Raw genomic sequence first — 15,252 nt, forward strand, 5'->3', positions numbered from 1 at the left:
TGATGTTTCACTGCTTTTTAAATAGATCCTCTATGCAAAACCTGAGGGCTGTAGTTGAGCTGAGCCCTGTTTTGCTTGGAACTTTTTTGCCCCCACAATTTCCCACAAAGTGAAGGTGGAGAAATTACTAACTTTTACTAAGAAAGATAATAGGTCTAATGGGCTCTTGTATATTATGGATTGATCAGTATACTCAAGCTGTAAAATTTTTGTATGAAAAATTAACAAGCACAGAACCTGTAGTCTGGACTCTGGAGGATACCGAACGGTTCCAAGACTTAAAGGCTCGATTGACGAAAACCCCAGTTTTGAGTCTGCCTAATTGAAGAAAACCATTTGATCTGTTTGTTAATGTTAATGAATGGATAGCATATGGAGTGATAACCCAAGGCTGGGGGGGAAGCAGGAAGCTGGTGGCTTATCTGTCAAAATTATTGGATGTGGTTGCAAGAGGGTGGCCAGCCTGTATTCAAGCTGTGGCAGCCACAGCTACCTTATTAGAAGACACTCCAAATCCTACATTAAATGGAAGGATTTCAGTACACACATCCCATTATTTGAGGACAGTGTTAAGCCAAAAACTCCTCAGTGGCTAACACACAGCTGAATCCTGAGGTATGAAATAACCCTGATGAATGTCAAGAATCTAGAGACTGTCACCTCAAAAGGTTGAAACCCTGCTCAATTCTTAACCGGGGAACCAAAAATGGAAAATTTAGATCATAATTGTATAGAGCTAATTGAGATGCAAACAAATGTAAGAGAAGAGCTAGAAGAAGACCCCTTACCATATGGAAGGATCCAGTATATAGATGGATCCTCCCAAACAGTAATGGGAAAATGGGCATCAGGATACGCCATTATTGAAGCAGAGGAAAACAAAGAAAAAGGGAAATTACCCTCAAATTGCTCTGCACAAACTGCGAGGTATATGCCCTAAAGAGAGGTTTTGATTTATTAGATGATATAGGGACAATCTCCATGGATTCTCAATATGCCTTTGGGATAGCTCATACCTTTGGAAAAATCTGGCCAGAGAGGGCATACCTTAACTCAAAGGGGAAAAATCTGGCACATGAAAGTCTGATAGGGAAGCACTTGAATCCCTCAGAGGACCAAAAGAAATTGCCACAGTCCATATTAAAGGCTACTAAAAAGGGGATACCCCTGAAATCCAAGGAAACAAATTAGCAGACCGGGCAGCCAAAAAAGCAGCCTTTGAAATGCTGGACTCAGTCATAGTCCTAAGGGTAAAAAAAGACCAGGGGAAAATAAAGGAAGAGGGGGTTCCAGTTTTCAAGGACAAGGAGCTAAAAGAAATAGAGCAAATGGGAGCAGTAAAAACAGGGGATGGAAAGTGCTGGACCCCAGATGGATGATAAATATTCAGCTGAATAATAACCAGGAAAGTGATGGAAGAGATATACCAATTAACTCACTGGGGAACACAATGAATATATGATCATTTCCTGAAATATTGCATGGGGACAGGAATATATGAAATGGCCAGATCCATCACAGGAGAATGTCTAACCTGCCAAAAAGTCAACAAAAAGGTAATGTGAAAAACAACTCCAGGAGGGAGGAAATTAGCCATAAGACCTTTCCAGAGTATTCAGGTTGATTTTACTGAATTAACTCCAGCCCCAGGGTAGCAACACCTATTGGTCATAGTTAACCACCTAACCCACTGGGTTGAAGTGTTCCCCACAAGAAACTCAAACTGTGACAAAAGTTCTCTTGGAAGAAATTCTTCTGAGATATGGGCTAGTAAATCTTATTGATTTGGACTGTGGCCCCCACTTTACATCCAGTGTTCTGCAACAAGTCATCAGGGCCCTGGGAATAAAGTGGGAGTTACACACCCCTTGGCACTCTCAGAGTTCTGGGAAGGGCGAGAGGGTGAATCAAACCTTAAAGCATATCTTAACAAAATGGGTCTTAGAAACCCAATAGAACTGGGTCAAATGTTTACATCTAGCCCTATTACAAATAAGAACAAGAGCCAGAACAGATCTAGGGGTCTCTCCTTATGAAATGCTGCTTGGGCTGCCTTTCTTGCTTACCCTGTACAGTACCAGGGAACATCTAGAAGGGGGCATGACAATGCAAAAATACTTAGAAACAGTAACAGCAACCCTGGAAGAACTAAGGGAAAAGGGACACCTTCCCCAAACTTCCCCACTGAACTGTAAAATACGTAGTATTAACCCAGGAGACCGGGTATTGATTAAATCATGGAAAACCTCTCCACTCACTGCTCGCTTTGAGGGCCCCTTCCAGGTGCTGTTTACAACAAACACCGCAGGAAGAACAAAGGAGCGGGTGTGGACACATGCAAGTCCAGTGAAGGGTCCAGTACAACCCCCAAATGAGGCAAGCAAATGGACTATAGGCAGCAGAGACAATAAAGACTTGAAATTGGTCCTGAGGAAAACAGCAAAAGAAGCGCAACCCTGAACACAACCCCCCACGGGAAGCATCTACATTGTTATCCTTAAATCCTTAAAGCTTGTTAATGTTTGTTATAGTACAAGGTCAAGTTTTGTTCAGCTAAGAATGACAATCAAAATAAGATCTCAGTTTCTGGTACTGTTCCATAGAGCACTCTCCTTGCAACCCTAATTGGGACCAAATTGAAGAAAGGGAGTCGGTACAATAAAGGTCATGGCAGAATGTCTCCAGAAGAAGGGAAAACCAGAAGTGGGAGGCAAGACTGGATTGGGAATTACCTCCAGGAAATACTCTCTGGGCACCGAGAAAACCCCTGTGGTTCGAGAGGTGAGGAGGCCAGCCCGTACCAGACTCCCACTCGTAGCAATGCTACTACTCACCCACTTTGGAGGAAGTGGAGGAAACACTTGTGAGAAGTGTTACTATCCCTTGTATAGAGGAGATACAGTACGTGTACTCATCAGAGTACACACAGACATGAATCCCAAATGCATCGATCACTCCCAGTTAACAACCTGTAAAGAAGAAAATAAATTATATGGGCTGGCTAAAAATATTGCAAACCCAAGCCAGAGGATGTCAGGAGAGTGCCCTGTGAAAGAAAGATGGGTATGCTTTGAACAAGGAAGTGAAACCAACTCAGAGGATACATTCAAAGAGAAAGAAGTGCAATTGAAAAGACAAAGGGATAGAGAGGGACAAATATACAGAAAGAATCTTTTTTATCAATATGGTACAAAAGAATTTAATTTGATTCATTGTTGAGTGTGCAGGGGGACACACTTAAGTGAAATTTGGCCATGGGACAGTATCAGTTTAGGTCCCCTAGACATTTTTAAATGGATTACATCAAGAAAAAGCACAGTGGTACCCAAAAGAAGGGAAGGTGAGTGGAAGCTTAAATCAACAACAACAGAGGAAGAGTTCAATAACATTAAAAAGTGTGTGCTGGATTGGCACGGCTAACAAATCAGCCATGGCATTGCCTTCTGCTAAAAAATCTGGAAGAGAAGAATGTGAGCGAATGTGCATTACAAAGTAAAGTTCTTGTTGAATGGAAAGAAGTAGGATTAACTTTTTAAGCAAACCGTATAACTGATCATCAGAAACTTCTTTCAGCAGAGATCCTTCTGCTCTTTCCACCACACCTGCAACGTAAATTGAATCCGTTACTAAATTAAAAGGAAATGTGAATTTTGAAAAGACCCGTACAACTGCTGCTAACTCTGTAATCTGTGCAGAACCATCTACTTCCTCAATATCTGATTCCCATTTTTTTGTCTCTGAATTTTGCCAAGCAATCACAGACCTTTTAGACTTCCCAGAACCGTCTGTAAAAAATGTGATTGCCTCGAGGGGTGCATTACTTCTTAAAGGCTTATGAATTAATTTTAAAGATGAACTTAATAGCTCATGTTTGGGACAATTGACTGAAATTTTTCCTGCAAAATTTTCCAAAGCAAATTGCATGACTTCTGAATTTTGAATTAGCCATTCTAAATAGATGGATGTGACAGGCAGGAAGAGTTCTGCAAAATCTTTTCCTGCAAGTGAAAGCATTCAAGATCTAGCCTTGATAATCAATTGTGAAATAATTTCAGGGCAAGTTGTTATAGTTTTACCCAATTGACGTGATAGGAAAACCCACTCTAAGATTATCAGATGGTCCTTCTTCTCTAGATCCCACTGGAATATCAAACCATGAAGCTGTGGACTCTCTCCTAAAACTGCAAACAAAAAAGACAGGTTAGGATTATACCGATGAGCCTGACGTGACTGGATGGCTGTCATCACTTTGTCCAAAGCATTTTGAGCTTCTTTGTTGAATTCTCACAGTGAGTTTAAGGCTGTGTCTCCTCTCAACAAATCTGCCAGAGGAGCCAAGTCCTGATTTGAAAGGCCTAGTAGTGGACGAAGCCAGTTCAGAGTCCCTACGAGCTGCTGCACTTCATTCCATGTCTTTGGATTTGTCCTTAGCTAGAGTGGCTGCGGGGTTACCGTTTGTTCTGTCATCCTGTATCCTAAATATTTCCAGGGAGGAAGTGTCTGTATTTTTTCCTTTGCTAGAGTGAGTCCTGCTTTCTCCACTGCTGAGATGACCTGATCTGTTGTCTCCTGCATTGATGCTTGGTCCTTGGCTGCTACTAAAATATCTTCCATGTAATGTAATATGAGAGAATTTGGATATTGTGCACGAACTGAGGAAAGTATTTTTGCAACATACCACTGGCATATACTCGGGGAATTTCTCATTCCTTCTGGTAGAGAAAGCCAATGATATCTTTTCAAGGGTGCTCGCTGATTTATGGATGGGATGGAAAATGCAAATCTTGGTGCATCATCTGGATGCAAGGGAATATTGAAAAAACAGTCTTTTAAATCAATAACACTTAACTTCCAATCTTTTGGAATCATAACAGGAGAGGGTAAACCTGGTTGTAAAGAACCCATTTCTTGAATCACTTCATTAACTTTTCTGAGATCCTGCAACAACCTCCACTTCCCACTGTTTGGCTTTTTGATTACATAAACTGGGGTGTTCCAGGGACTAGTAGTTGGAGTTAAGTGACCTTTGTTTAACTGTTCCTGTACCAACTGCTCTAAAGCAGCAAGTTTCTCTTTGGGTAAGGGCCACTGGCTGACCAAAATGGGTGTATTAGATGTCCATGTCAGTTTTAAAGTGTTATGTCCATCAACAGCTTTTGTTAAAATCCAGTTTCTAACCTCACACCCCATTGCGACAAAATGTCCCGGCCCCAAAGAACAATATCAGCTCCTACAATGAATGGTCTTGTGGTGGCAACACGACCTGCAGGCCCCTCAAATGTGCCTGAGTGGGAGCTTCGAGAGCTCTCACAGTGACCACCAATAGCTGCCAGCTGAGCCAGCGCAGGCACCGTGGCCCAGTCCTGTGGCCATTCCGGTGTCAGATGCCGTCTGCTCCGGGATCTGTCAGGCCACTGAGGGTGATGGCTGCCCGAGGGGCTGCAGCACACAGGTGAGCTGAGGCCGCCCGCGGCTGATGTGCCTGGTCCAGGCCATGGCAGCTGTGCTGTTCTGGGACTCTGGTAGGAGGAAAGCTTGTGCTGTGGTCAGTCCTTTGGGGAAAAAGCATGGAGGGTCTGGACACAAAGCTAACGCTGTAATTTCCTGTGAACAGGTGATAGAGAGTACAGCTGGAATGACATAAAAACCTTCTGCATGGGATCTGCTCACTCCCACGATGAGGAACTGACGTGGTTGTGGTTCAGGCCCCAGCTGTCCTGTGGGCGCTGTGTGAGCAATGGCATTGGTCAGCACCACTGGCTGGGCTGGGGACAGCTCCAGTCTGGCACCTGGGGACATTGTGGTCGGCAGTCCTGCACAGACGTGCTGCAGCTCTGACCGTGGTGGCCTGTGGTGCTCTCTGCCTCTGGCGCAGTGGTTCCTGTGTCATGGCAGCCACTGCCCCGTGCCGGGCTGCACGTTTCCCGGCAGATGGCACGGACAGCCCTGTGCTGGGTGACAGCTGTTAGCACGTGACAGAAACCTCTGCATCCACTGTTTCTGGGCAGTGGCCTTCTGCGGGCCCCAGGACATCCCCTTTGAAATGACCTCTCTGGCCACACGAATGGCACGTGTCCCTTGGAGTCTGCTGGTTTTCAATTGCACCTCTGAATGCTCTTAGAGCCTCTGCTAGGGCTTGTGTTTGCATTGCTGCTGCTTTTTCCTGCTGCTTTGGGGTGTTTTCCTGAGCTGCTGTGATGGCACTGGCCAGCACCTCTGCCTGCATGGCTGCTGCAGGCTCAGGGGTGCCCAGGCGGTTCAAGCATCCACGAGCTGGGTCAGGGTGGGCTCAGGACCCTGTGGCAATGCACCTAATACTTTTTTGCAGCTCGGGTTTGCATTAGAAATTGCAAGCCGTTTTAATAACTCTTGTCTGGCTCGGTCTATTGGAATCTGCTTTTCCAATGCTATTTTCAAACGGTCCAAAAACTCAATATAAGGCTCATCTATTCTGTGTTTATTGCTGTGAAATCTAATTCTGGTTTGTTGCCATCAGGAACCTGTAACAAAGCTGTTTTTGCTGCTTCTTTGATATCCTGTAATACTTGTTTATTGAGAGTTCGGGCTTGTGTTTGAGGATCTGTATGAGCTCCTCCACCTGAGAGCTGATCTATAGTCAAATTTGCAGTGGCTGGAGTTCCTGCATAACCTCCTAAAAGGTCATTTAACAAACGTTTCCATGCCAGTTCCCACAGAGAAAATTCTCTTGGGGACAGCAGGGATGTGCAAAGCTGCTTTAAATTGTGTGGAGTAAATACATTTGCTGTAAAGGTGGCTTGTAAAAGACTTCTGAAATATGCAGAATCGCTACCATACAAACGAGAGGCTTTGCAAATCTCTTTTAACTCAGCAAAACTGATCTGCTGCCAGCTCCCTCTCGGTGCAGGACCTGCTGTGCACCTCACAGGAAAAACTTTTAACTTCGATGCAATTTCCCACTCTCCTTCCTGAACTGCATCCTTTCTTATCCTCTGCCAGGTATCTGTGACTCCTCGTGTGTTAAACTCTTCCTTAGATTATTTGGAATTACATTCTGGAGCATAGGAATAATTTATTTTTTGTTCCGGCAAGGTGTCAGACATGGGCGCCGCCATCTTGGACAGGGTGACTTCCGGGGCATCACATCCGGTTCCCACGCTCGGCAGGGAGGGGGCGTGCCCTCCCGGGCTGTGGGCGGGGAGCAGGGGCGGGGACACTGCCTGGGCTCCGCCCACAAAAGGGGCGTGTCCCTGCTCTGATGGGCAGGAGCTCAGGGAGGAGCCACCCAGGGACTGCTGGGAGCCCGGGGAGGAGGGCGAGCCACGCCCACGAAGGGCGGGGCTGGGCCGGGGCCATCATGGCGTCTGCCATGAGCTCCTCTGTTCTCAGAGTGGGCACAATCGGCTCGGCTTTTTTCCATTGTACTGCCAAAATTCACCGATTTTGAGCACCAAAGGGAGCTTTTCAGAGGGAATACAGAGGACTTAGGTATGGCAGGGATTGTGAAAGATGTGGTTTGCAGAGGAGCCTGGCCAGGGCTGGTCTGCTCCCCTCTCTCCCAGGACGGGGGTGGGGAAGGGGGGGGGCGGCTGGCCTGGCCACCTCCCGGCCGCTCCTCCGGGGTTTCTGGTTCTCGACTGGGATAAGGGAAGGCTTCTGGACACAAAGCTGGACACACCTCAGAACTCCTCTTTCTCCTCTCCTCCCGGTCCTGCTGTTGCTGCCTGCATTCTGCCCTGTCCCTGATCTTTGCTTGCTTGTGTGCATTCTTTGCTTGCTTTGCACTTTCCATTGTTACAAATTTTAACACCGTCCTGAATATTGGACGCAGCTTTAAGTTGGACTTCTTATTCTTTTCCATGTTATATAATTTCAGTCCAACCGAATCCCGGAATTCTGGATCGAGTTTCTGAGATATGTCTGAGTTTGGGAACTCTGTTAAGACCCATTTTACAAGCTTTTTAAACTGTTTGTTGTCAAACTGAATATCTTGAATTTCTAACTTATAAATGAAATATGAAAAAAAAATCCTGCTCAGCTAAAGACAACCGATTTCCCATGGTGGCACTCACCAAAGTTTTCCAGTTGTGCTTCTTGGTATGAAATTCCTTCCAGGTCCTGGGTCACAACAGTGACAAATCAGCTGAGCTGAGCGGCAGAGTCCTCTGAGGCTGCGGTGCTGCTCCAGTCCCGTCTCTGATTACAGCCTCCTCTTCACCAGTATGAGGCTTTGATTCGAGATTCCCTCTCAATCTCAAATCCCTTCTTCTGAGTTTTCTATTTTAAAGGGACAAAAAACTCAGGTGCAGGCCTGCTCCCTCAAAAACACAAATACCAAGGAAAAATGTCCTATTTTGATGGAGGTAATCAAAAAATCCCTAGACCATCTTCCTCAATAGGAGAAATACTGTCCGGGCGCCACGTGCTGGGTTCTTTTTTCTGGGGCCAGGTGTTATAAACCTTCAAAAGGGAACCCAGCACACCCAGGGATAGCTCAGCTATTACCTTTGGAGGCAAATAATGAGCAGGATGGCTTCTGCTACAGTGTTAGAAACAAAAAAGGTTTAATAAAAGGCAAAATAACAAACAGAAAAATCCGATGCAGGTACAGCAGTCTGCCACTGGTAGAAACACCTTCACAAAAGCCCTTTGGTTCTTTTGTCCTCCCCTTTTCTACCTGATGGGTCAGGCGGGACTTTTTGGCTTCTATCCAGTTAGGTGACCCAGAGTTTTTACTGAAGCCTCTGGGGTCCTTTGAGGTGGCTGTCACCTGATCGTTGGGAGAAACTTCTGGGGTTCTTTCCTTTTTTGGGGGATAAAGGTTAGCTTTGCCACTCTGTAATTAGGGGGCACTCTCCTACATTCCTACATCCAAGGATGTTTCACAGGGCCTGAAAAGAGTCTGGAGTGTGACCAGGAGCCAGCCCAGAGCTCCCCAGGCTGCTGTGCAGCTTTGGCTTTATCCATTCACGTCCGACTCCCACAAACTTACCTGAGCCCCTTGCAGTGCCCAGTTCCCTGAGGCAGAAGGGGACTCCAGCACACCATGGAAATGGGTCTGATCTCTGCTCCCTTCTAGATGAGGTGTCTGGGAAGGCTTCTCCATTAGCTTGGCTGCATAAAGTGTTGGTCCTATCTGAGCCACCGTCAGGTATGTTCTCAGTGTGCCACCAAGGAATGATTGTTGTGAACCTGGCAGGAATCAGGTGACAGAAGCTTCTGTGGCTCTTGTGTTCCAGGTGTGTCTGCAGGGAGGACTTGTCCAGCTGCTTTGCTGATTCCTACACAAAAGCCCAGCTCCCATGGCAGAGGTGAGTAGTGTGTCCCTGATGACCCCACAGGCTGAGCCCTGCTTTTGTAGGATCCATTCCTGGGAAATGGAACTCTGTTGCTCGAAGGTCCTCTGAGGGGAAAGAACAAAGCTACAGGACACCAGAAAACCCATGAGCCATCCAAAAACATGAGGCAAATGCTGAAAGAAGTGCTGCAGGGAGGAGGACAAGGTGGGTGCATTTCCCTCATGCTTCCCCTGGGAGTCAGCAGCCGGGGCCTTTGGCTGCACATCTGGACACGCCGTGCCCGGCACAGCGGGAAGGGATCCATGGCAGCCTCGCTGCCCCACTGCTGCTTTCACGCCCTGCAGGGCTGTTTGCCAGCCTGGCCTGGCTGCAGCTTCTGCCCAGCCTCTGTAGGAAGTTATTTGGCGTAAGCTGACAGGCCATGCCCAAACTGTAAGACACCCTGAGATCCCCCACAATATCCAGCCCTGCAGATTAGGAAAAGGGTGGCTGTTTGGAGGTGGAAGTGCTCTCATCATGCCACTGTAACCTGGCCATTTTCCTGCTCCATAAATTTCATAAATATTACCTCGGATGCCACCACCCAAGGGGGAAACAGCTCCATCTGATGCAGCTGTCTACCTTCCTTTGTCAAGAGATGGACATAGTGCTTCAGCGGAAGGTGGCATTTCCTGAAGGAAGCACTCCATCTTCGGTGCGAGCCCCTGCTGCAGGAAGGAAGGCAAAGCCAGACACGGGCACAGGTACAGCAGGTAATTGCTGTGCCGGGCTCAGCCCTGGCCAGGGCTGTGTGGCAGCAGCTCTTCCCCCAGGGCCTGCCCTTGCCCGGCCCGGCAGCAGCCAAAGCTGGAGGCGCCTCGGCTTCCAGGCCTCTGGAGCTGGTTCAGAGCCCCGGGGAAATGGGACTGGTGCAGCAACGTCCCTGGCGCTGCAGCTGCTGCGGAGCTGGCCCTGAGTGCCCAGAGGCCCAAGGCACAGGAGCAGCCCCGAGCGGGAGCCCTGCCGCCAGCCCAGGGCCAGAGCCAGCCCTGGCACACAATGGAAACAGTTCTCATCTTGGTTTGCTTCCAGACTGGGATGCTGGGAAGGATTCTCCATTAGCCTGGCGGTCTGAAGTTGTGAAGCCCTCTGAGCATTCTGCAGGTATGTTCTCACTGTCCCACCAAGGCGTAATGTTTAACTGACTGGTAAGAAGCAGGTGACAGAAGCTTCTGTGGCTGTTGTGTTACAGGCGTGTCTGCAGGGACGACCTCACCAGCTCCTACCTTGGATGCTGCACAAAAGGCCAGCTCCCATGGCAGGGGTGAGTAGTGTGTCCCTGCTGACCCCTCAGGCTGAGCCCTGCTTTTGTGGGGTCCATTGCTGGGAAATGGAACTACTTTCTCTTAAGGTCCTCTGACAGGAAAGACCAAAGACATGGCAGGCAGGAAATTCCAGGACCCATTAGAAATCATGTGGCAAATGCTGAAGGAACGTCTGCAGAGAAGACAAGGTGGGTGCATTTCCCTCATGCTGCTCCTGGGACTCAGCAGCCGGGGGCTTTGGCTGCACATCTGGACACGCCATGCCCGGCACAGCGGGAAGGGATCCATGGCAGCCTCGCTGCCCCGCTGCTGCTTTCACGCCCTGCAGGGCTGTTTCCCAACCTGGCCTGGCTGCAGCTTCTGCCCAGCCTCTGCAGGAAGGCATTTGGCATCTGCTGGCAGACAGCCCCAAATGCACCACAGGCCATGCCCACCCTCAGATCCCCTGCAAATTCCTTCTGTCCAGGCAGATCAGATGTTGGGGCTGTTTGGGGAAGGAAGCAGCCTTGGGTTGTCCCAAAATCCTGGGTCTTTTCTGATCCTTATGCATTCCTTTCACAAGTGATGCCTCCTGAAATTGTCCCCTTCCCCATTCCCAGTCAGGAATGATTTCATCTGATCCAGCTGTCTCTTTTCCATTCTCCAGAAATGAAAGGAGAGCCTGCGGAGAAAGAAGCATTTCCCGGAGGAAGCAGTGGTTGCATGCCAGCCTCAGCTCCAGGAAGGGAGGCCAGGCCAGGCACAGGCCCAGGAGGTAATTGCTGTGCCTCTGGGCCTGAGCCCTGCTGAGGCTTCAGCTGCCCTCTCTGCTGCTTGGCAGTGCGGGCACAGCCTGGACTAGAGCGGCACAGCCCAGGGGAATTATCCCGAGCAGGCTCAGGGCACTCGGGTACTGAGCATTCCTGCTGGGGTCCCTCCATGGGAGACATGTCCTGAAACCTGGGAGCGACTGCACAGGGTGCCCACGGTGGGGAAAGGACAGAGGGGGAGAGGAAGCCTCCAGTGTGTCCTGAGAGGGCCTGGCTGTTTGCCCTTGGGATCTGGGAGCTGTCCCAGCAGAAGGAGGGCAAGAGGGACAGAGGGAGGGAGGGATGGATAGCTGTGGCACTGCCTGCTGCAGTTTTCCCCGGGGTTTTAGAGAGCATTTCCTCTGTTTCTGAGGGAGAGAACCCCGGGGCCCTGCGTTGCTCCAGCCACCCCTCCCAGGGATGTTGCTGAGGGCAGGGAAAGAGTGTGGAGAGTGACCAGGAGCCAGCCCAGAGCTCCCCAGGCCCCTGTGCAGCTTTGGCCATGTCTATTCACATCTGGCTCCCATGGCCTTACCCGACCCCCTGGCAGTGCCCAGTTCCCTGTGGCAGAAAGAGATCCCAGCACACACTGGAAAATGTTCTCATCTGTGCTCCATTCCAGATGAGGTTGCTGGGAAGGCTTCTCCATCAGCTTGGATGAATAAAGTTTTGAAGCCCTTGGAGCCTCCTGCAGTTATGTTCTCAGTGTGCCACCAAGCAAGAATTGTAGACAAGCGGGCAGGCACCAGGTGACAGAAGCTTCTGTGGCTGTTGTGTTACAGATGTGTCTACAAGGAGGACTTCTCCAGCTCCTACCTTGGATGTTGCACTCAAGCCCAGCACCCATCACAGGGGTGAGTAGTGTGTCCCTGCTGACCCCACAGACTGAGCCTTGCTTTTGTAGGATCCATTCCTGGGAAATGGAAATATTTTTCTCTAAGGTACTCCAACAGGGAAAATCCAAGATACAACAGATAAGATATCCCTGGAACCATCCAAACAGATGAGGCAAGAGCTGAAGGAACCCCTGCAGACAAGAGAAGGTGGGTGCATTTCCCTCATGCTTCCCCTGGGACTCAGCAGCCGGGGGCTTTGGCTGCACATCTGGACACGCCGTGCCCGGCACAGTGGGAAGGGATCCATGGCAGCTTTGCTGCCCCGCTGCTGCTTTCACGCCCTGCAGGGCTGTTTGCCAGCCTGGCCTGGCTGCAGCTTGTGCCCAGCCTCTGCCAGAAGGCATTTGGCATCAGCTGACAGGCCATGCCCAAACTGTAACACACCCTGAGATCCCCCACTATATCCAGCCCTGCAGATTAGGAAAAGGGTGGCTGTTTGGTGGTGGAAGAGCTCTCATCATGCCACTGTAACCTGGCCATTTTCCTGCTCCATAAATTTCACAAATATTACCTCTGATGCCACCACCCAAGTGGGGAACAGCCCCATCTGATGCAGCTGTCTCCCTTCCTTTGTCAAGAGATGGACATAGTGCTTCAGTGGAAGGTGGCATTTCTTGAAGGAAGCACTCCATCTTCGGTGCGAGCCCCTGCTGCAGGAAGGAAGGCAAAGCCAGACACGGGCACAGGCACAGCAGGTAATTGCTGTGCCGGGCTCAGCCCTGGCCAGGGCTGTGTGGCAGCAGCTCTTCCCCCAGGGCCTGCCCTTGCCCGGCCCGGCAGCAGCCAAAGCTGGAGGCGCCTCGGCTTCCAGGCCTCTGGAGCTGGTTCAGAGCCCCGGGGAAACGGGACTGGTGCAGCAACGTCCCTGGCGCTGCAGCTGCTGCGGAGCTGGCCCTGAGTGCCCAGAGGCCCAAGGCACAGGAGCAGCCCCGAGCGGGAGCCCTGCCGCCAGCCCAGGGCCAGAGCCAGCCCTAGCACACAATGGAAACAGTTCTCATCTTGGTTTGCTTCCAGACTGGGATGCTGGGAAGGATTCCCCATTAGCCTGGCGCTCTGAAGTTGTGAAGCACTCTGAGCATTCTACAGGTATGTTCTCACTGTCCCACCAAGGCGTAATGTTTGACTGACTGGTAAGAAGCAGGTGACAGAAGCTTCTGTGGCTGTTGTGTTACAGATGTGTCTGCAGGGACGATTTCACCAACTCCTACCTTGGTTGCTGCACAGAAGCCCAGCTCCCATGGCAGGGGTGAGCAGTGTGTCCCTGCTGACCCCACAGGCTGAGCCCTGCTTTCTTGGGATCCATTCCTGGGAAATGGAACTACTTTCTCTTAAGGTCCTCCGACAGGAGAGACCAAAGACATGGCAGACAAGAAATTCCAGGACCCATTAGAAATCATGTGGCAAATGCTGAAGGAATGTCTGCAGAGAAGACCAGGTGGGTGCATTTCCCTCGTGCTTCCCCTGGGACTCAGCAGCCAGGGGCTTTGGCTGCACATCTGGACACGCCGTGCCCGGCACAGCAGGAAGGGATCCATGGCAGCCTCGCTGCCCCGCTGCTGCTTTCACGCCCTGCAGGGCTGTTTCCCAGCCTGGCCTGGCTGCAGCTTCTGCCCAGCCTCTGCAGGAAGGCATTTGGCATCAGCTGACTGGCAGCCCCAGTTGCACCACAGTCCATGCCCACCCTCAGATCCCCTGCAATTTCCTGGTGTCCAGGCAGATCAGATGTTGGGGCTGTTTGGGGAAGGAAGCAGCCTTGGGTTGTCCCAAAATCCTGGGTGTTTTCTGATCCTTATCCATTCCTTTCACAATTGATGCCTCCTGAAATTGTCACCTTCCCCATTCCCAGTCAGGAATGTTTCCATCTGATCCATCTGTCTCTTTTGCATTCTCCAGAAATCAAAGGAGAGCCTGCAGAGAAAGAAGCATTTCCCGGAGGAAGCAGGGGCTCCATGCCAGCCTCTGCTGCAGGAAGGGAGGCCATGCCAGGCACAGGCACAGGAGGTAATTGCTGTGCCTCTGGGCCTGAGCCCTGCTGAGGCTTGAGCTGCCCTCTCTGCTGCTTGGCAGTGCGGGCACAGCCTGGACTAGAGCAGCACAGCCCAGGGGAATTATCCCGAGCAGGCTCAGGGCACTCGGGTACTGAGCAGTCCTGCTGGGGTCCCTCCATGGGAGACATGTCCTGAAACCTGGCAGCGACTGCACGGGGTGCCCACGGTGGGGAAAGGACAGAGGGGGAGAGCAAGGCTCCAGTGTGTCCTGAGAGGGCCTGGCTGATTGCCCTTGGGATCTGGGGGGTTTCCCCACAGAAGGAGGGCAGGAGGGACAGAAGGAGGTAGGAAGACATAACTGTGGCACTGCCTGCTGCAGTTTGCCTCAGGGATTTAGGGAGGATTTCCTCTGTGTCTGAGGGAGAGAGCCCCAGGGCCTTGTGCTGCTCCAGCCACCCCTTCCTGGGATGTTGCTGAGGGCAGGGAAAGAGTGTGGAGAGTGACCAGGAGCCAGCCCAGATCTCCCCAGGCCCCTGTGCACCTTTGGCCATGTCTATTCACATCTGGCTCCCACGGCCTTAGCCGACCCCCTGGCAGTGCCCAGTTCTCTGTGGCAGAAGGGGATCCCAGCACACCAGGAAAGTGTTCTCATCTGTGCTGCATTCTAGATGAGGCTGGGAAGGCTTCTCCATCAGCTTGGATGAAGAAAGTTTTGAAGCCCTTGGAGCCTCCTGCAGGTATGTTCTCGGTGTGTCACCAAGGAAGAATTGTAGACAAGCGGGCAGGAAGCAGGTGACAGAAGCTTCTGTGGCTGTTGTGTTACAGATGTGTCTACAGGGAAGACTTCTCCAGCTTCTCCAGCTCCTACCTTGGATGCTATATGCAAGCCCAGCTCCCATCGCAGTGGTGAGTAGTGTGTCCCTGCTGACCTCAAAGGCTGAGCCTTGCTTTTGTAGGATCCATTGCTGGGAAATGGAAATATTTTTCTCTAAGGTACT

The 15,252-nt window shown here is 50.4% G+C and overlaps 1 long non-coding RNA gene across 1 annotated transcript; it reads left to right on the top strand.

Annotated features, from left to right (window-relative positions):
• The first annotated feature begins 13,632 nt into the window (after positions 1–13,632).
• Positions 13,633–14,997, top strand: LOC135308280 (uncharacterized). The gene is made up of 3 exons (XR_010368801.1): positions 13,633–13,701; positions 14,160–14,267; positions 14,923–14,997. It is a non-coding gene; the product is annotated as an uncharacterized LOC135308280 (long non-coding RNA).
• Positions 14,998–15,252: the final 255 nt, after the last annotated feature.

Source organism: Passer domesticus, chromosome 9 (genome assembly GCF_036417665.1).
Source record: "Passer domesticus isolate bPasDom1 chromosome 9, bPasDom1.hap1, whole genome shotgun sequence".
NCBI lineage: Eukaryota > Metazoa > Chordata > Aves > Passeriformes > Passeridae > Passer > Passer domesticus.